Raw genomic sequence first — 22,730 nt, 5'->3', positions numbered from 1 at the left:
TAGCCCGACGGGAGTAAGAACTTTCTTTCGGCCGCAAAAAAGATTGTATGCAAATGCCGTGTACCGTGTTCCCGTAAAAATGGCTTAACCAAGCCGTCACTTGCCCTCAGCCGGCGCCAAGATTGTTTTTGCCTCAATAAGACACAGCGTAGCCCGTCTGGTTAACGGAAGCAATTCCTTCTTTCTCTCTGTTCTCCTCTGTTCCTTTTTTTTTCTCTTTCTCTCTCCCGCGAAGAACACCGAGAACGGGTCCAGAAACGGATGCCGAGCGAGGAAAGAGGAGCCGGTAGCCCGGGCCCGTGAACCACGAGTTTTCGAGACGGCCGAGGCGAGATTATAATTATGCAAATGCCTTGTTGCGGGGAAGAAGAGAGCGAGCAACAGATGTCTGGAACGGCATCTTCAAGAAAGAGCTGCTGCTTTGCGGTGCGAGCCACTGCCTTCAGCCCTGATGATAGAATATAAAGGTACGGCTGGAAATGAAGCGTCCTTAGTCGAAATTTAAATTCTTCTTTCGATCTATCAATCGCAGAGAAGATACAGAAGATCAAAAGTCGAATTTCAGAACGAAGATCCAGGTAGAAATGAATAGGTTCTTCAGAAGCATTCAGAAATTCCCTTATCATAAATCACTTTTTAAAAAATAAAGTAACGTGTCTTCAGATCAGTCGTATACGTACTCTAGCAGCAGAAGATATATAAATTCAAAGGAATTGAAATTTTAAAGAACCAGATCGAAATTTATGTCTCTGCACAAAATGGTCCAAGATGTCTCTTCGTATTCCCTGAGCCGTGCCTTTCGGTTTTCGTGCACAAGAGCTCAGGACACGCGGCGGAATTCTTTCGCTCGAGCGCAACTCGCGCCGACAGGTGCCGCAGATTGCGTCCCGCCACGGCCCTGAACACCTGTGTTTCTTTTTATGAAACCTGCCACAGCGTGGCTCTCGGGAATTGCCACTCGTAAAGCTCCGTCGATCGGTTCTCTTCCTTTTTATTTGTTACGTTCGAGAAACTAAACTGATCTCGTTGCGGACGGAATATGAAGAGATCGCGATAAAACGGATAGTTTTCAAATGATATGATCCTAACTTAAATAGAATTTTCATAGAATAAAGAGCACATTCATTTCGAATCGAAACGTTCTAGGCGGGTAAAATTGCGCGTGTCCCAGCGTGGGAGCGCGTTTAATCTTTGGTAGAAGCACGCGAGTTGCCGAACACGCTTCAAACCTCGGAGTCTAATTGAAAGTTACGAGCACCACGACGAGCCAGCGTGAAACCACTCACGGCATTTCCAGTTGTCCCGTTTATAAATCATCCCGGCCCTCGCGAGCCCTCGCGTAATATGGAAGACAATTCTTCGTCGATCGTGTCGATCCACCCTTCTGTCGCTGGCTCTAGCGTCTCTATTTTATCTCTGATAGCTGGCGAGCGTTTTTCTTCGAAAGCAGCTCGCTAAAAGAAGCCGGCAGCCCTTTTATTGTGAGCCACCGACTGACTGTTCGAGAAGAATTCTTATTACAGCTCGGCCGGCTGCGCGCTCGTGCCCGAAGAAATCTCATTACCTCGCGCGGGGATAGAATTGCGTTGACGAAAAGTTCGAAAGGAGGTGTTAACGGTCTCGTTCGCAAAGGGAGAATCGAAGGAGAAGGAGACAAAGTCCATCTGGTCGGATCTTCTCATCCTACTGTTCACCTTGTTGTCTTGCTCCTTTTCGTCTGCCCTGCCATGCTACTCCACCTCCTGTTCCTTCGTATTCGTCCGAGGGAACAGGAGAAAAGGGAAACTCAATTTTCCACGGATAATAAAAAACAGAGTATTACTTAGGGACGCGGAATGAACGGAAATGAAGTTTGCGTTCCGGGGAACGGGTCGCCGCCGCCTCGTTAGCCGCATTCTTTCGGGCAGCAATTATTCGCCACTGAATTCGGCCTTTTAACTCGAGATACGATTCTGTCGGCCATCGAATCCTTCGACATTCTGTCGCGATCGAGTTGCTTTTTAAGTAGCGATTGGCTATTCTAAATGTATTATCCACGCTATTCTGATAGCGTAAAATTATATCATAATATCCTAGTCCAGTGTTTCCCAATGTGGGGCAATTTGATTGTTAAGGGGAGCAATTCGAAAATGGACCCGTCCAGAGTTTAATTTAACCGTATAGCTATTGTAACCGCACTGTACACTAAAGGGATGTTCTTTCCCGTATAAAAAGTAATTTATTTATTTTTAATTTGAAAGTAGCTAGGTAAAAATATAGAAGCGTTTGGTGTTCCCTTGAAAGGCGTTTACGTATCACAAGGAATTGTGACACACGGGTGTATTAAAAGGGAAATCGATGCCCGGCAGGATGGTAAACGTTGTTCGGATACACAATGCTCAGAAGATGATTAATGACAGTGGTGCGGTATCATTGCGCTGGAATGCATCCTACTATTCATTCATCATCTCGTTCTTGAGTCGCCTTCATTCTGTCGTTGACTTATTATTTATTACGACGAATCTCGCGTCTTCCGCTTTACGAAAGTCGTCGTCCCACGCAAGAAACCTTTTCCACGGCTCGAGGTGCAACCAGATTCCCCATAAATAATCGTCGGCCAACAAAACGCTCTCGTCATGATTCTATCCAAACTTAAATATCGTTCAGTTTAGATAATTGATTGTTGAACGTACAATGAAATCGGGAGATGACACGATACCATGGGAGCTCGAAAAGTCAACGTGTGGGATACAATAAGAAGGAGCGAAGGGTGAAACGCGGGGTGCCGGAAAACGGATCAAGCGTAATTACGGTGAGCAAAGGCGTACCGTATATGCAGCCAACGAAACGATCCATTAAACTATCAACCGACCATTGATTTACGTTTCCTTGTTGGCTCCTTGCGCCTCCTTATTATAACAGCTAAATCGTGCCGTAAATCAAGCAGCATCGCACGAAAACTTCGCTGTACCAATCTATATTAAAGTACGATAGTTTCCTTCTGTTCCGTACATGGGAGCCCATCCTGGTTATTTATGGTAGTCGGTGAAAAAGAATTCGCAGTGAAAATCATAACGGAAACACGTCTTGTTTCTAAAAATTAATAATCGGTTCATGAAAAATTGAAATAAGAAATAAGAAAATCTTGAGTTCAAAAATCTTGAAACAAGATAAATTGAAACCAATCATTTCGACTGGTTCGGTAGTTCTAGTGTTAAAACAAAATTGCTTTGCGTAAAGAGCAACGTGACACGTGTCACGCTCCACATTAATTATTATAAAAATACTTTCACGCTCCTCCGCATATCGCCCACATTTCCATACAGACAATTCGCTCGGAAACGTTCAAACTATACCGAAGCCAACATCCACCCACGGGTCTCGTTCTCGGCGAGGCGCGACGATTCAAACCGCAGAGAGCCTCACGAAATTCCCGTCGTCGACGCGACTCGACGTGTCGACTTTGCGAGGGCAACGTCTTCGGCTGATTAATCCTCCGCGTCTCGTGCCCTCGGCATCCGTCTTGGTGCAAACTCGCGGCAGATAATACTCGCGCACGGGGGGCATTATCTGCACCTCGAGAGAAGACGGTGCATCGGTTGCATCTGGCTGAGAGACAGTACCGAGAGGCCGAGATGAGACGCGAACAGAGAGAGAGAGTGAAGAGAGTGAAATAGCAAGCGGAACGATTTAACGAGAACGAGAAAGACGAACTGTACAGAGAAGGAGGGTTAAAGAGAGAGGCCAGTACCGAAACTTGGATGTAATTACTGCCGTCTAGCCGTGTAAACTCTCGTCTATGTCATAGCTATACCGTCGGAGACTGGCGGGTTCAGCTGCGCCGTCCGGACTCGAAATTACTCTCGCTTCCTTCTGCCGACTAATCAGCCGTGGCTCGTTCTGATAAAGTAAGAATCCTGTTAGACCAACCCTTCTTGGATGTCGCCTGGCCGACCAGTATCATTCTCTAACGCGTGTTCATCGTTGCACGTTTGTTTGAACAAGTGCCACGAGGAGCGATCGTTGTTTCGCGTCTGTCTCACGTTCGAGAAAAAGCGATTCCAAGGAACATTGTGTGTCGCCGGTTCTTTCCTCGACGACGTTCTGTCGCTTGCGTAGGTGATCACGGTACCAGACCGGACACTCGTTGATCGCCGATTCTAAATAAACCGTGGAATTTATGCCGGTGTCGAGTTGCGCTCTTGAGCAACCGTACACGCATTGTAAGAAAGTGAAAGAATACTTCTCTCGGACCGGTAATCGTCGGATTCGTGCGTTACGACTTACGACCGCCGAGCGTATGTTAAATATACCGGACGAACAATAAATATCTCGTTTTATTCTACAGTATTTTCGTTCGCGAAAAGGCGCGCGTCTAGCGAACTGGCTTAACTAGAAATTAGAAGTGGAAACGGGTCGGTTTCGTTTCGGTGACAGAAATATGGAATACACGCGGCGAGAGGGTAATTTAAAAATAATTCTTTAGATTATTTTTCATTTTCTACTTGTTCAATCCGGAGGGAAGGCGAGAAAGCGGCGCTTACAAACGTCGAGCGGAGAGGAAACGATGGCGTACGCGTCTGGCGTGCAGATTGGATTGCATCGGTGTGCATTTCGCGACCGATCGACAACGGACCGTTTATACCTTTATATCATCAATCAAGCGGGCCAGGTAGCGCAGGTGTATAAACGCGCGGCATCATTCCGGATTGATCGATGAGCCCGGCGAGACGTAAAACGAAAGAGTATAGGTTGGAGTGGCAACGAGAGGAACGGTAGCCAGGACAGAAGCGAGACAGGGACAGAGAAAATGAGAGAAGAGGCTTCGCTGGGAACACAGTCGAAGCTTCGTCTATATTTTAACCAGGGAAGCTCGACAGAGCGTTAAAACGAGCCGTCAACGTATACCCTGGCGCGAGAGTATTAATTACGAAGCGATGGACGTGCAACGTGGTTCCTCTGATCCAGCAATACGCTTGGATCGACGACCGGGTAGTATATTACGTCGGTGAGATACACCGGTCGGAATTGTTGGGAAAAAAAAGGAATTCCTATCCGCCATTAGCGACGACTTGCCAGCTCGTCGAATTAGTTCGCTGCAACGGGCATCGATCGATCCTCTACGCGAGCTTGCTTTAACGCACCTTGATAAAGCTATTTAGTTCCACTCCGTTCTGTACACTAGTTAACCAGCTCGCCTTCGAGTCCATGGTTCATTATATCGACGTACCGCGTGAAATCCGACTCGTTCTTCACCGATTGCCTCGGTTCGATCGGAATCGCCTTCGCAGATGAGCTCGACTTAACGCGTACGACAAAAGCTACCATTCTCCGCTAAGTGGATATCATTACAGAAGTCTATCTCGATGTACCTACCGACGTAATTCTACCCAACTCCGCAAACATTCTGAAACCGTACTCCAATTATTCACTTTGAAAGTAGCCTTAGAAATTCACTCGAAGCATTGAAACTCTGCCAATTTCTCCAACTTGGCCCAATTTCTGAATTCGATTCGGATCTCACAGTTATTTCCCAGCTTCCGAGAGAGACAGAGAGACGAAAGTGTGCCCGTGACGATTGAAATCTCGAGGATTCTAGTCAGTCTGGTACGGGTATACGTCCAAGACTGGTGTGCGCACGGTATCGATCGACTGTTGGCGAGGTTTCATTTACCAGGACCACGGGTAAACAATTAAAAGGAACGAATATACAGTGAAACGAAGGAAGGAGAGTCCGGCGAATGGTTCTTCGAGTACCACCGGGGGTGGAAGTAATAACATCGGGAACCGATAAACGCGAGTTACGACGTCTGGTTAACATTCCGCGGCCAACTTACCTCTCTCGGAAGAACATTCTTCCTCGTCGATCTATTCTAGTACCAGATCAAGATCCTACATTAGGTAGCACGCGAACTACCTACGTGCCTAATGTTCCCGTTCAGTTAGTCGCGACAAGAAGGCTGCACCGCAGACCCCGGCTAATGATACCCACGATCCCCGGTTAGCTTGGAAACAGTTTACTCCTGCCCGAGCTCACGGGCGGTAATTTAACACGATGAAATTCGTGTCGGCGAATTTATAAGGGTTGTTAAACGGCTGACACGAAATGACTTTTGCATTGTACAAAACGTCTCGGCACTCTAATAAGACTCTTCGAATTCGTTGTTCAACATTTACGATCGACTTCTCAGCGCTTTTGAAACGTTAATAGTATTCCGAGTTTATTATCCTTTTATTATCCTGTAATCGTGTCTTTTAAATATCGGATTACCGATCTGAACCGAACATCCTCCATACGTCCACATCATGTTCACTTTTTTACGATGGAACGTTCACTTCGATGAGTGTATTACGAATCAGATTTACGACATTGTAACGAGATTCGAGGACGGTTCCTTCGACAAGGTTATCTGTTTTAGATTTCGGAGGTTCATCCATCGTATTGCTCGCTGGAAGTTGTTGGGTTACTAAGGAGGGTCCGAATGGATATCGGGAGCCACGTTCCTTGGTGACGAAATTACCGGCGGACTTGAGCACCGGTGTCGTTTATTTCCCCAGGGCGAGGAACAACTATATACATATACAGGGTGCTCCGGAGATATTTTCGAAACTTTATCAATTACGAGTTTGTAACAAATTCAGTTCTATTATATTGGGTTGATTTGTAATTAATGCGGCTTTTTTTTGCAACGTCGAGCGGTCGCTGTGCCCCCGAATTTAGATTGTTCGTTTTTGGAATATTTTGTAGAATATTAAAGCTGCATTAATTATGAATCAACCCAATATAATTACAGAGAAAAATACGATGTTGTTCGTAAAGGACTCTTTTTGGAACACCTTGTATATCCTACCTCTTAACGAGATTATTGTCGCGAAGGTGCTAGTCGATACGTATCGATGTACCCAATCATAGTGTCCCAAGTACGAATGCGTGCAAGCGTTTCTCGTTTTTCTCGACGCGCCTTAACGAGATACACTTTCTCGATCGCCGTCAACGGCACAATACAAACTCGAAAAATCCCGTTACGCGGCACAGAACCGCTTCTTATCCGTCGTAGATCAAAAATATTTTTCGTTATAAATGATCGCCGGCCGGCGAGCGACGCGAACGGACCTGGAAGTTTCACGTTTAATTAACGCCCGAGTTATGATTCGAAACCGGCGCTCGTTTCGTCTGGCTCTGATATCCACTGGCTCTGATAGCTGGTAGTAATAATTAACAACTTGCCTGGTTATGGACTGGTTCACCCCCTCTGTACAAGAGGGGTTCGTGTTTCGTGAACGACCGATGAGAATTTCTTCGACCAACAATTACTACAGTCTACAGTGAGAATTTCATTGTAAATTCAATAATATAATTTTAATTTTCTTTCCTAAAATCTATCATTCCCAAAATCGAAGCAAAAGTGATCAACCCATGGTACCACACGCAAACTCCCCAAGAAATATTCAATTACCCCGTAACGTTCCCTGATCTTCATCCAGATGAACGAAATTCCACCTTAACGCAGAGTTGAGTTAGGATAATTACGTGTATCGCTTAGAAGAGGAAGCAAAGTGCCGTGCAACTACCAGGCACCGTCGTATCCTCGCAATTCCACGCTGGTATAGAATCTCGCGATAGGACGAGCATCAGGCCGATAACGACAAGGAGAAACGAGCGTCGTGACGTCGAGAGATCGGGCATCGTTTCTATACCAGGAAGAACGGCGCCTCTTGCTCGTGTTCGCCACCGTGGTTGGACGTCCGAGCAACGCACACGGCACCGCTGGAGATGGCCTCGTCACATACAGACGCGACAATAAAGCTAATTGTGGCCCTAACGTGAGAAAGGCTGGCCGTGCGTTCGTATATACGAGAGATTTCAATTACGCCTCGTTATGCCGGCAGATGGGCATAATAGTCGTTCTAGCCGACACTTTAGGCGTTACGGAGAGCCGAGTGAAACGCCTACGAGAGGCAAGACAAGCGAGCCTTCGTCCAAGCTGCTGGTAATAACGGGGAAACACGGCTGACGGATAAAAATGGAATTTATCCGGGAAATCGGATTTACCCGGCTCGACTTTTCTTCCCTTCGCGCGATTCTATTAGACGATTCCTTCTAGCCACAGATCTGTTACGACTCAGTTACACGTCTGTATCCGAGTATTCGAATACCAGTTAAATTTGGATAAATTCGAATGAATAAAATTGAAAGGGTGAATCGCAGATGGTAGCGAATAAGCTTGACACGTCCCCCTGAAGTGGAGCGAGTGACGTCTCAGCGAGTGTACCGTGGGCAGACTAGTTGTGCCGCGTTAATAAAACAAGCAATTCAGCAATTCAGCTTCCATGCGTGTCGTATATGTAGGTTATCATTCGTAAAGACCGTGTATTGTCACCTGAGCCGGGGTACCGTTTCATAAGATAAATCTGAAACTTCTTATCAAAAACTACTTTCAATGGGAACTACAAATTTCAACACGAAATATCGGCCGATTAATTTTCTAATTTCACAGGTAATTAGGTAGGACGTAACACTTGTAACGAGCAAGCTGAGAAATAACCTTTCATTACCATAGTTATCCGCAATTTTTCTGCTCAATTACACAGGTATTTTTTCCTCTCTTAACAGGCCATCAACCTCCGCTAATTACAGCCACCGCGTGACGAATTATCGCTTATATATTTTCTCGAGCGGACGATTTTCGGTGCCTCGCGTACCACGTTAAAGGAGACAGTTAATTATGCAACGATACCGAGTAGGCGTACCGGACGGTAGTTAAAGTTAGCCGTGTTACACTAATCGCTCGTGTACCACTTACCACATGTACGATCGTTAAAACGATCAAGTTTGCGCGCTACCAATACCCGAAACGACTCGATTTCGATAGTCGAAGTGAATTTCATTTCCCAACGAAACACCGAAGGAGAAATTGATACGTTGTACCGGCGATATAATCAACGTATTTACTCGGCCAGAGAAAAACAAGTAGCATGCAACGAGCGTATTTATGCGCAACAGCGAAAGGTTTAATGAGCTGCCTCCGGCAATCGCGTACGCACGTAAAATCGTATGATTCAGGACACTCACGGTGGTACCGACTACCTCTCCGCTTGGATGAAATTAATTTTTCTCCGTTGCAGGCTCTCGATATGCCTGACTGCTTATTATGTGAGCTCGTGGAAAATGTGTGTCTAACTTGTATCGCGGAAGACCAGCGAAATAAGCACCTAACCGAAGTTATTACTTGAAAACTACCCGCGGGACGATCATCGTTGACATCGATTCACGATGATGCAATGTACTCGCGTGATTAACGATAATTCCTCTTCCTTATCGAAGAAACTCATTATAACGAACTTCGATAGAATAATAAAAATTTTCTCAAATCCTTATTTTATTTGTCCATATCTTAAACGCGTTGCATCGATATTTTCTCAAATAGACGAGTTTAGAATACTGTTGTATCTTCAAAGGATTGAAAACCCAATTCCAACTATTTCCAAGAAACAGTCTTCTCCTCGGAGCATCTGCTCACCGAAGGCAGTTTGAAGCCGCACGATCGAGCTTTCTCAGCGCGACACGATCTCGTTGCTCGCGGCTAGAAATACGGCCAGTTGTCGGCGAATAAATCGTCGAAGGAAAACGCTCCCCTATTCGAATCCCTCGGCGTGCCTCAAGAGATCGCCCGTGTCCCCGTTTTTCGCGGACACGTTAAATCTGTCGCGAAAGGGTTAACGGAGGATCGAGCGTTTCTTAACGGCGGTACAATGCGTCACGATTTCGGCGACAGTCACGTATCACGCCTTGATCGTTATTAATGGCCTCGGTCATTGTGCCACAGGGACTCGGATCCTCTTTGTCATTCCACCGGATGTACATAGCCGATCCTTCTCTTTCTCGCTGTTTCCAATCCGTTTTCGGCTGATTACGCACGCGAATGCGGCATGAGGTATTTATCGCGGCCACTCGTTAGCCGACGATTCTCTTCTCGTTCGTTCCGAACGTCGAAACTCGGAGGGAAAGCGCCTCGTAGTTTATGCCGCGTGCACAATTCAATTTTTGGAAGATATTTTTATGTCCTCGTGGAAGATAAACGGAGTCCAAAGCCTACATATAACGGTACAGCAGGAGATGTAAATCGTGAAGGAAGAATCGGAGCTACAGGTTGAAGAAATCACCGGAAACGAGGCAAAAATGAGAATATACTTCAGCGTGTCTCTGCATTATCGCTAGAACCCCTTTCGTTCTCAGCCTTTTTCCTTTCGACCAAGCTCCTTTTTATCGAACATCCCGCGGAGCACGTACCGAAAAACGTAGGTACGTTCAGCTCCATCCTTGGTTCCGACGCGGGTAGTTTCATACGAACCAACCCATTTTTATACACGCCTTCGAAACGACTTCGCCGTCTGCGAAACGTTACATCGGAATACGTATCCCGAACGCCTTTCACACGTGACACTGGAGTCGCAGTGAAAAGAAGGGAAGAGAAACGTATTCCCCCGACTGTGCTCGGTAAGTGGACTCGTTGGGCGTCGCGACGCGAACGTGCATTGAACGTTTTCGGGTTCTCCGCTCGTTTTCGGCGAACGCCTGAGAATTTTCCAAAGAGACACGCTCTTCATAAGCTTTTTCTATGCAAGAAGTTTACATCTTTTTAATGAAAATTTTATACTAGACCGCCATCCGCTTCGTGGCTGAGATACTGGAGCGAAGCGATTGATTTGCAGTAAAAGTAACTTTAACAGAGTTCGGGCACAATATAGTAATTAAAAGTAGTGTTTAAAGAACAACCCGAGTTTTAATTTACGATTTCTCTCTTTCTATGACCATTCCTCAAAGACACAACCGATCTCTGATTTTATTCTATATAAACACTTATAGTGACCACTGTGATGGGCTTGGAAAGAATGGTCAAAATTGATAATCTAGTTTTTGAGTTAAAAAGTCACAAAAAAATCCCTATCAGTCGTTTAATAAAGGAGCTTCGCTCCAATAATACTTTGGATTGAATATGCTATCATATCGGTTGACGTAAATGATAATATTTTCAGAGAAATAGCTTGATAATTTATAGAATTGCGAAGAAAGATTCCGAAATCCATCATCTTGACGGGTTCGGTTGTTTCAATGCTAAAACACTTCCACCGTTTCGAACGTCTGAAATACTTTAAAGTATCGATCTCCCAAGGATCGCCACTAATTTTGAGACGTCAGGTGAGTAACAAAGTTTCCTTCTATTTCCTGATCTCTCCTCCAGAGAGAAGGAACTCTGTTCTCCATTTTATCGGCCGAACGACTGCTCGATTTTCGAGGGTACGAATCGACAAATCGAATTCCGGCTGTTTGTTCGCCCAAGTCTCTCCCCGTTCCTTTCTACTTTCCCAACGTTCTTTGCACAGACCTGTTCTCCTGCTGCACGTATTTTTCGTGTACGTGCACGCCACCATGAACTGACGCGATTCAATTTGAAAAAAAACGGAACAACCAAGGAAATCGCCGTCAACCCCCTCGGCCCAGGGAAACAATATTTCAACCAGCTGGGAGAACAGTTACGAGGGAGCCCTTTGTAGGGTGGGCCGAGAGTTAAAAATAACAAATGAAATATTTTACAACTTGTAGTAATTAAAACTTGCATCTGTTTGTAAAAATGTCCGTCCGTTTGTCTATCTTTAATTAACACAGCCGATTCGCGTTAAGCAGTCACTCGACACAAAGCTTTCCCGTCATTTTCGATTGTTGAAGGGAGCAACGGGCTAACGAGCGAGTTGCTCATCGCGGATAGAGGCCAGCGACCCTTTTCGCTATTGATTTTCGAGATTTCGAACCGCGAAGGGCCACTCGCCTCCCGCGTGGGTAAATATTGGCTCGTTCAGTCTGACGTTGATTGCGTGGAAGGGAACAAATGTAATTTTAATCGCTGCTCGAGAGGGACAGGGCCTACAACGGAACTTTCAACGACTACCTACGGTGTCCTCGATACACCGGCCGGAAGTGGATGAAAGTATCGATTAGCCGGACGATCGAAGACAGCGGAGACAGGGTGGTTTAGTTTATTCAGTTCGTCTGCTGTATCGAGGTCAGTGGACACATCGCCGAGCTATGGAACAGAGATATCCTCGTAAAAATCAATGCAACCGGTTCCATTGTTGCGGTAACCTTCAAGAAAATACTCCGAGTCGCTTCCGTCTGATTTTTCGCCCGATCAGACCTGAAACGGTGGTCGTTTCTCAATTTTTCAATCACGATCGAATGCGTTCGCATTTTTAGTAGACGGTTTTACGCGATCGTTGCACATTTATATCGTTCGTTTCAGGTCGAGCGCGGGTGTACGGGTCCTCGTTTTTCGTCTGCTACTCGCGGAAGTTCTCGCGGAGTTGTTCACCGCGCTCGTAGTTTCCTGTTTCATTGTCCGAGCCGTGTGCAACGCGTTGTTAAGTATCGAACAAGACGTGTAGAACGTGCGCGATGAGCGGTATACAGGGAGACCGTGAAATTAGAGATTCAGAGAAAAGTAGGTCAAATTATCACAATTTAATAGACTCCTAACTTTATACTACTTGATTCATCTCTATAGAAAAATCCTTTTATTATTTCTACGTTTCGTGATTTTACTAATTGCAATTATTTCTACAATTCGTGATTTTACTAATTGCAATTATTTCTACATTTCGTGATTTTACTAATCGCAAGTTTTTCATTTTGATAATTTTTCAACTTTAACTCAGATATCTCTTAGGGTGTTTAAACTTGAGAAGCCTGGTATTTTCTTCGGGACGAAGACATAGAACGGTAACAAATAAGGGTGCGTAGGAGACGAAGGCGAAAGGAAAGCTCGAGAGACGAGAGAAGAGAAGCGTGGATCATTCGATATCGGTTCATCGTCATCGACGATGGATACAATAACCGAGCGATACTTGGCGAAAAGATTTAACGATCGCCGCCGTTGGTCGGCCGCGATGGGTGCAGTAACCTGCAGGGGCGTGACCGGGGCTTCTGGGCGCGACACGATATCGATTCTACTTAACGATAAGAGGGACGCGGTGGAACGTGTGTCATACGGAAAGGAAACGAACGGCAGGCCGATACTTTTGTTCGGCGAGGAACGGTCTCGCGATCTCCGTTGGCGAATTTTACGACGGCGTTTGGTGATAGGAGTTCTCTCTCCCGAACGAGAACTGCCCTCTCCTGCTAAGATACGACCATGGAAACGGCGCATAAATAGCGTGCTCACGCGTTTCCATGGCTGGTAATTGAAAAATGAAACTTTTCCACCGTGCTATCTCGACCGGGTAAGAGCTTCCTGCTCTCCAACATGGACGCTGCAAGTTCCGCGTACGAGCGGATCGGACGGTTTCCTTTATCGTCGAGTACCTTTCTTCCGTGTAGGGTAGATAGAACTCGAAAAAATCCCTGGACCATTTTTTCTAAATCGTTCTTAGGACGGTAATGAACCTTTGAAAATAACGGAGACAGCCAGGGGGTAGAAAGCAGTCTAAGCAATTAACAGATCACCATGCTGCCAGCTTATCGTCGCCTGTCACTTTTTTCCACGTACCCGTCGTCGCGTTCGCGCTTCTATTTTAAACGAACACCATCCCCATTTCTCAAGCGTAAGATGCACGGGCTTCACTAAAATTCTTTCCTTGTTATCCTCCCGGGACGCGGGTTCTTCGAAAACGGATCCAACAAAAGGTTCGTGGAGGATTTCGTTTAAACACCGATGACTCGACGTCCACGCGCGAAAGGAGGTGACGGTAGGAAAGAAGACAAGGCAATCGGGGACGAAGCAACGAAAGCGAAACCGGCAGTCACTCTAATTAATATTCGATGACGCGTCACGCTAAGGTGCGAGCTTCAGCCGAACCTGGTGACCGGATGTTACCTACGAACATACGGGACACGAGTTTACGAGTTACACGCGAACTCTTCCTGCCACGCATCCGATCCCTTTACCCTTCCACCCTATCCGTGCTCTTCTTCGTCAGCCCCTTTTCCCCTTCCTTTTCTTCGTTCGTGTCACGAAGAGTCAAACCACCTACCACGGCTTTCATCAACACCCGTACGCACGTACCGGCACGTGACGCGCATTTATCCGTCCGCTTTTTTGTCCGAGCCACGGCCAATTTTCCAAAGTCCACCGGGCATTAATCATTGCAGAGACAGGGCTAATAACCCGCTGGATCCCTGTGTACCGGCGCGCTCGTGAAAAACAGAGCCGGACCAAGGAAAACGTCGGCTATTGTCAGCGGGGCGAGGATACACCTCCAAGGAATTGCTGGGCGTGGAGATCGTGACGTCCGCGAGTCTCGTGTTAATCAAAAAGTCTCATAAAGGAGCGGGACCAGAGGTAACGAGCTTCGTTGCTGAAACGATGATCTATGGGGAGGGAGGGAATTCGCTCGATGAACTTTCTTTTTATTTATTCAAGGACCGTCGATGAATTATTACCGAATATAAAAATGACGATATATATACTAGGTCGCCATTCGCTTCGTGGCCGACATACTGGAGCGAAGCGATTGATATGCAGTAAAAGAGCCGAATTCAAAGCTCGTGCGACTCCCAGACTTAACTCAAGAACACCACCGATCTCTGATTTTATTCTATATAAACACTCACAGTGACCACTGCGATCGGCTTACAAAGAATGGTAAAAATTGATAATCTAGTTTTTGAGTTAAAAAGTCAGAAAAAAATCCTTATCAGTCGCTTAAAGGGTTAAGAAATGTTTACAAGGTATAAACAATCACGAACACCCATTGTGTTTTCTGTTCCCGGTTACATCTCATAGCCGCGTTTTTCAACCGGTTTCTCGCGGCTTCGGTACAAGTAGTCCGGTAGTCGAACACGAGCGACGGTATTATACGTCGTCCTTTGTTTTCCGGCCGGCACCCCGATACCAGATAACGATAAAACGCTTATCTGGCCGTTAATGAAATTTACGATCGCGGGATACGGCGATTTCGCGGTTGGCTCGTACAATATTTTTCTCGGCCGTAGAATTATGCGTTTGACTAACTAACGGGGCAGATTTACGAGCCCTCGAGATCCAGGACAGAATCGAACGGTTGCCGCTCGTCGAGGATAGACACACCAGAATCTCGTGTCACCGGGTGAATTTTTAAGATTCTCCCGCCAACGACCATTCGCGTTCAACGAGAATCAATCCGACTGTAAATAACGGCCACTCGTAAAATTCAGCTCGAACGGCGGGACGTAAAATCTTGCCGATCTCTTCGTGTATACGCTTTTGGCTTGATAAACCTCGCTCGACGTAAATAACAAAGGTAGAAAGAGAAGAGAGAGAGAAAAATACAATTAACGATAAATATTCGCAGACGTCGCGGTTAGGTATCTCGGCTGTAACGTCGGTCGCGATTCTGTCCGATCCGTGCCAGCCAGAGTTGCAATTATGACGCGGAAAGTTTTAATTAAACCGCCTTTCCTCCCCACCCTCCTGCAGCGAAGTCGACGCGGCCGAAAAACGAGCAGGAAGTCGTTGGGATCGAGGAACCACTTTGTTCGAGCTGGTCGAATCGTCTGCACGAGTCTCTCTTTCTACGTGTGTTCTTTCTACCCCGTGACTCTTCCCTCTGGTATTCTTCTTCCTCCAACCTACTCCGGTTGCAAGCAAGCTCGTCGATGGTGTTCGGTTTCTGATTATCGGAAATCGATCCCTGGCGGCCCGTTAAGGACACGCTTGACTAAGCGATAGGTGTGCCTCCGCTTCTCCGCTTTCACCAACAAAACGTACATACAATTGCCGGACCCTCGATGATGCTCTTTCGTTGTTTCCACCCGTGTATACGGTACGTTTGCTTATCGCCACCCCTCTACTTTTTACCAGCATATATTAACCCGCGACCAGATATCGAGCTGGGACCGCGAATTATTTGGCTATGCTCATTCAATCCTTTCATTGCTACTGGCGCTTATGGATCGAGAAATTTGTTTCTTTTTTCATAGTGTAAGATACTAGCGGAAAAATTATGAACTCGTCAGTGGGGTTGACGTGGACGCCTGGGTTCCATATTCTCAGATCTTATATATACATGTATCGACAAGGCCCGGAATGGAGCACTTGCGAGAAAGGATGGAGTTACACGCGCGACACCTTGCGGCCATCACTGGAAAGAGAGGCCCAAGCGCCGCGCCAGGGCGCCAACTACCACAATAGCCACCTTTGGACATCTTGTCTTTTATAGATCTCGAGTTTTAGACAGAAATCAATTTTCAATTTCATTGCGGTTGATTTTGGCTGGGGTTTCAGTAATCGTTAAGGCTCGCTCGATTTGACCGACACCAAAAGGAGGAGTTACAACATCGAGAATCGAACGTTTGCCAAATACAGAGCGCAACCGGTGCTCGCCAGACCGTAGATGCTTCTTTTCCCTCCTGCTTCTTTATCTTTCCTCGACGAGACGGTGGCGAGCTTCGATTCCTGATTATTGGAAATCGATCACCGGCCCCCTGTTAAGGACACGGTCTGGGAAATCGTTCGATACCAGCGTTCACATTTAAATACCAGCTCGCGCGTCGCGACGCTGTCTTACACGCGATCTGGGTGAACTTTCGAAATTCGTCGGCTACCGAAAAATTGACGGCGATTGACATTTCGCTAGGGGTTGCGTCGATTCGACGACGCGCGAAGAATGTATCTTAAAATTGCCCACCAATCTTTGCTATGGAATTTTCAATAAAATATTGCAACTCGTGTAACTTAAAATTCAAGATTTACCGGCTAACAAGAATGCGTTACGTGTTCATTTTCTCGAAGAAACGTCTTCTTTTTTTTTATCTCAGCGTATCACTCGATAAACTTGCTGGCACGCGGACAATCTGCAATGAGTCCGCTCGAATTCCTTTCCATCGCGCGAACTAGATTTCCCCGTTGGAAGAAGGCGCAGCAAGAAAAGCGGTCTCTGTAATTCGACGATTCGTATGCTCGCCCATGAACGCGTGCGAAGCAGAGAAAACACGAAATTAGGTTCCTTATGAGCCTCGGCTTTCTTCGGACAGAGAAATATAGACGGTACGAGGCTGGAAACGATGCAGGCCGTTCTCGGGAACGTGAAACGAGGGGAAGGGATGAAAATTGAGCGGCGAGGGAGGTCGTTGTAAATTAAATTTGGTTGCAGAGGAAGTCGTAACGACCGGCACGTGTCCCATACTAGATGCACTATGCACATGCCTCTGTGTCATGGAATTATGGAAAAATCTTTCACTCGTTGCTTTCTTTTATTTTATTTCTTTTTTCTTTGTTTCTTCCTTTGGTCAGGAAGCGTGGCCGCTACGTGATCCGAATGTGTCAAGTTTGTGCGGAGAGCACGGAGCGGAAGAGGATCTCTAATTATAAGCTGATTATAAACCGCGCACGGATTTATTTCCCATGTCCATTCATTCTACCTGACTTCCCTGGCGGGGGTGACTGTTCTTTCCTTGAAACGATTCGTCGTTAAAGCGAAGAAAATATCATTTCATACCGTGATAAATTAACGAAGGACGCAGCGATACAGCCGGATAGTATACTATACGGAATTCATTTTGTAAAGTATCTTACAATGAAGCGATTCTTCGTTTAAAATAAAAGCACCGAAAGCGGGGAAAAGAGGTGGTCCAATAAAGCCGCGATATTTCGTACACGAGCCACAAGGAGAAACACCATGAATCACGCGTGAAAGAGGGCCGCTGGCCAACGAAACCGTGGCAATATTTCAAAACCAGCCAACAAACATATCGCAAGGAAAGTAATTATTATAAAACGGTCAACGGATACACGATTTTTCATTCGGTTAAATTAAAAGTGATCCCTCCCGGTCATGGAGTGCATCATTTTTTGCCAGTCCCGTCCACTCGAAAAGCCCTGGCCCCGATACAGAACTTTAATTACTCGTATCGTTAATTAAATCCGTCTGCGTTCAACGTCCATTCGGTTGACCATTAGGAGGACGTTCTCCCCCTTACGCTCATATTTCACGAAAGCTCATAATACTCGAGTAAATAATAAGGGACAAGGGGAATATCCAATTGCCTCCTACGACGATAGAGTTTACACAATTTTCATCGTCGAAAGCGTGCAAACGTAGCGTAGGGTTCGATGGACGGGCAGAAACAGTTGGATGGTTTTTTCCTTCGTTTCCGTCCCCCCCTCCCCCCTGCAGGACTCCTGGAACCCTTTCGATTTCGATGCGTTTTCAACGAGGTTTACCCGGGATTGATGAATCGGAAAATGGTAGTAGTTTAAAGCGGCGGGAAAAACTCGGACGATTAACGCTTCGTAGCTGTGCTGACCCGCCTCTGACCGAGGGGTCGAACACGCTCGTCCGACCACCCCCCTGTTTGTAATCGACTGCAGCTGAGCAAACGAAACCTCGAAATTAACGGGCTATTACGAATTTAAACGCCGTAATAACCGTACGAGCTGCCAGCAGAGAACTATTCACCAATTTCTGTCCCTCGCCATCTTTCCCAACCATTGTAACGTTCAATTGAAATAAAATTGGTGGATCGTTCCACGCCATCGACCATAAATCTTGTCAATGGTATTTCTGTTTCTTTTTTTTTCTTTTTTTTTCTTCTCAACTGGTTGTGCGAACACGCACGAGTAATTTCGCATAAATAACCGAAGAGAAACACAGATAAATCTTGACACGGGGTTAGGTTTACGTGTTCCGTAGGTGGACCGGTCGTTGCTCGACGGAAACAGGTGGTTAAGATAAAATTATCAACGGTTGAACGCGATTTTTCCACGGGTATTTTAATCGTCCCGAACTGGCCCTAATCGCGCTTGTCGTGGATTAAGCTGAAGTTTAATTAGAAATCTTTCGTGTTATCCTTCTCTATCGTTGTTCGATTAACAGACGATTCCGAGGGAAACGAGGTGTAGCTATGGTACGAGTAAACGCGCCAGGAAAGTTGATCTTTTAATAAGAAATCGTCCTTGATATCCGGGTTGGTAGTTACTAAGATTTTAATAACGATAAGATTCTCTGTATTATGTACGTGTAGTTGAATTTCTTATCTTTCGATGGTTTTTCTAATCGGCTCGTTTAAGTGACCGCCAAGGAAATTACAATCACCTACGTGACCAGGAACGCGCTAATTCTCAGCTTACATTGCTACTAACATTTTTCTCTTGTCTTTTTCTTGGCTAGAAATAGAGGAAATTTTACACGATCTTTGATTTACTGTAATATTGCTCATAAATTATACGCTACGTTACTATTAAGACTGTAATAAACGAAAGGTATTTTAAATGATTCGGAAAGAACGAGAGAGAAATTGCTATTGACTGTTCTCTAAAAAAATAACAAAATGAAATTCCTTCTTTTAATTAATAATTTCACCATAAGACGTGCAAACCGAGATGCCACAAGATTTGAATTTTCAATGAAACTAATTTCCATTTACATCCTCTGCCGAACGGGAATGGTTTTTAATTAAGTACCTTAATGAATCATCAATGACTCCATAGTGTGCCGACAACAAACACAGTCTCCTTTATTTTCAGACCTACTCTATTCTATCCAGAATCGAGTCAATGTCCTCCGTTAACCACTTAACCCTTCCCCTTGAGAGAAGCCTCCCAGACACACGACTGCTCGCGACCTTTTTCGAGGAACCACCTCCCTCGAGTGGCCTCGCCGATCCTCCGCGCTCCATGGGATACCGATCTCCTTCCCCGTACATGGAAGAGGTCCACGAAAAAAGGGACTCTTTATTCGTCGGCCAGCTTTTATCGCCGTTATCGGGCGTACACTTGACCGCGAAGAGGAAGAGAACGGTGTCTCGATCATCGGAGTGGCGCCAGCATGCAAACGAGCCGAGACTGGAGCGGCGAAACGAGCGAAGGGTAACCGCAAAAGTCGATGCCCACGAAAGAAGACTCAGCGATTTTCTTTTTCCTCGATCAACAAAAATGTTTGTAAGTAAATTTCACGGCAGACGAGTCCGTAGTTTTGTTGATATCAGTGAAAACTTGGTTGTGAATTGAAAAAGTTTGATCGTGGTGCTACGAGGGTGGTCAGAAACTTCCATAAAGAAGCTCGTTCTTTTTCTTAAAAATAGTGTAGTGTTTCATTTTGAAACACGCTCCCTCCTTTGTGATTAAATGATCAAATTATCATTAAACAACGTCAGTTTACAGGGCCGTGCATCGTTTCCGGTGGCCAGCCACCACGTGGCGGTCGATATTTTTAGAATGTTAGCCCGATACGCAAGCTCAACGACACGACAGGTGGATCGTTAACCAGGAACGCCGTTGTTCCGCCACTTCTTCCCTCCCTAACCATTTTTTTCACGCTGCTTTCCTGCTTCACGGACGGTGACGAATGTCCTGGCACGCTGTCACCAACGTGGTATGCATTTTCAAGGAGCGACTTCTCCCTTTACTTTCGAACGGGCCGCGCAAAGTTTCCGCTTATTTACGAGCATGATCGTCTGGCCCGTCGTAACCGTGAAATCGCGCGAACTTGGCTATTTTGTGGCTCGTAAAGAACGAGTTTATGAAGCGAGGGGTCCGCGAGGCCCTTTCATCCATCGGAATCACGCGGAAGGGGAAGAAATCCTAGTGATCCTGGATCGACGAGGGTGAATTCGATGCCGAAAGCTGATCCGAAGACGAAGTATCGACGATACGGTCTCGCCCCGTGGCAGGATTGTTAATAATAGGAGAGGCATAAATCAAAGTCCCATTCGCGTCTTTATTGCTCTATTAAATGGGACAGCTGGTGCCTGGCGTCGGTTCTCGCTTCGACACGGAGGATGAAGCGGAAAGAAAGGGAGAGACAAGCTGGAAATCGGCCGGATGGCTTCCGCGAGGACACATTTGTCTCTGACTTCCGTAAAATACACACCGTTGTTCATAATCTCATCTTCCGAGGAATTTCATTCTATCTCGCGGATAAGAGCCTGAGATACTTTTATTATTTCTTAATTTAATAACGATATTTATTAAATAAAATTTTCTAGGATTTTGTGCCATTATAAAAAAGGAAAATACCATGTGTCTAAATACATATGAACAGTAGTGTAGAAATACATCCCACTGTTCATAATCTTATCTTCCGAGGAATTTCACTTTATTTCGTGGATAAGAGTCTCAGATAGTTTTATTATTTCTTAATTTAATAGCGATATTTATTAAACAAAATTTTCTGGGATTTTGGGTGATTGTAAGAAGGGAAAAGACCATGTGTTTGAATACATATGAATAACAGTGTAGGTTAATGTGGGAACGTGCGGTTTAGAAAGTTATGTCGATCCGCATTCGGCCCGCTGCTAGACGCATCGAGTTGATACCATTAATTTCCGTCAATGATTTCGCTGGTACGGTGTCCGCTCGCGTTTCGTTTCCATTATACGAGCTTCGCGGACCGATCGAAGCTTGTTTACATACAAATGCGTCCAGTTATACCGTGTCCCCCACCCGCTAACGCGATTTCAAAACTAATTCGCCGATGGTAATTTTCTATTCCAGCCGAATACCAAGTCAATTGCTTCGACGGAATTACCTTCCATGATTTGGGAATCTAAAGACGACCGAATCGCGAAGAATTCCTGTATCTCTATCATTACAGAAACGAACATCCATTATTCTTTGTCTGAAGTGAATTGATGAAGGTAAAACGACATCCGTCTGTCGATTTTATTACGAGCTTGGAAATACATTTAAAACAGAATTCGTGATTTGTATCTCTAAGATAAATTATGTTGGGAATTTATCTCTCGATGATAAATTATATAACTTTTCAAAGTTGCAACAGTTTCTTCAACGTTCGTGTTTTACCGGTGCAAGAAAATTTTATCTCTAATATTCAAGATTTTTCATACCGATAATTAGCGCAATGTAAGATTACGTACATACAAAAATCCTTATCGCGAGCATTATGGATAAAGTTCGTCACGAATTTGCCCGTCAAGTTTTACCGAAATTGCGACAGGGGTGAGCGTTGTTGCGCGAAAATTAACTTGGTGTCTAGTGCGGTGGGATTGCGACACGCAGCTGGTCTTTTACGGGGGCAAATTTGTATGTAAACAGGTTTCGATCGGTCGGTATCGGCAACTGGGGCCCGAGAATTGGAGTTCGAGAGACCGTTGACGGGAATTAATGTTATTAACCCGATACGACAGCACGGAGAAACACTAGCTAACTTCGCGGCTGCCACGTGTTACCAGCCCTCTGCTGGTTATGAATTCCAAACTGGGAATGCTGGCAAATCTTTCCTCCCCAGAGCTATACAAAATGTCGATTTACGATATGTCAGGGAAACACTGTGCAGCGTGTGCCGGCTGTCGATTCGAACTTGTCAGCACAGAGTCCACTGTGAGAGACATTAAAGTCCTGGCAAAGTTTAATATACGATATCTTGATCACTTGCTGTTACAACTTAACCCTTTCCCTCAGGGTACAATAGAGAAAACGGTGGAAATTAAAATTGCAATTGGTACCCAGAACTTAGAGATTGCGAAACGGAAATCCAGGTATCGCGTGCGAAAGCATGCGACAGGTGACGGAAGAAAATGTAAGAGGCACATTTATTAGAAATATCGCGTGGAATATCGCAATAGTGGAGCGTTCAGGACAACGTTGCCGATGGAATCGGCCACGATATATCGTGGAATGCTGTGCCACGTTGAAATTCCGAGCATCTGGAATCGGGCCAACGATTTTTATTGCTACGAGCCTGTGCGTTCGACGTTTCGCTCGGACCGAGTGTACGCTTAGCTAGCCGCGAGTCATGAATATCCCTGTTCTCGCCAATAA

At 45.6% G+C, this 22,730-nt stretch overlaps 1 protein-coding gene across 5 annotated transcripts in view; it reads right to left on the bottom strand.

Moving 5' to 3' along the window:
* Window positions 1-22,730, bottom strand: part of LOC114874727 (discoidin domain-containing receptor 2-like) — a 161,815-nt gene that overhangs the window by 67,211 nt on the left and 71,874 nt on the right. The gene's annotated exons all lie outside the window — the stretch shown is intronic.

The sequence above is a fragment of the Osmia bicornis genome, chromosome 5, assembly GCF_907164935.1.
Source record: "Osmia bicornis bicornis chromosome 5, iOsmBic2.1, whole genome shotgun sequence".
Taxonomy (NCBI): Eukaryota; Metazoa; Arthropoda; class Insecta; order Hymenoptera; family Megachilidae; genus Osmia; species Osmia bicornis.
The sequence above is the reverse complement of the archived record's forward strand: the minus strand, read 5'-3'. Positions and strand labels throughout refer to the sequence as shown.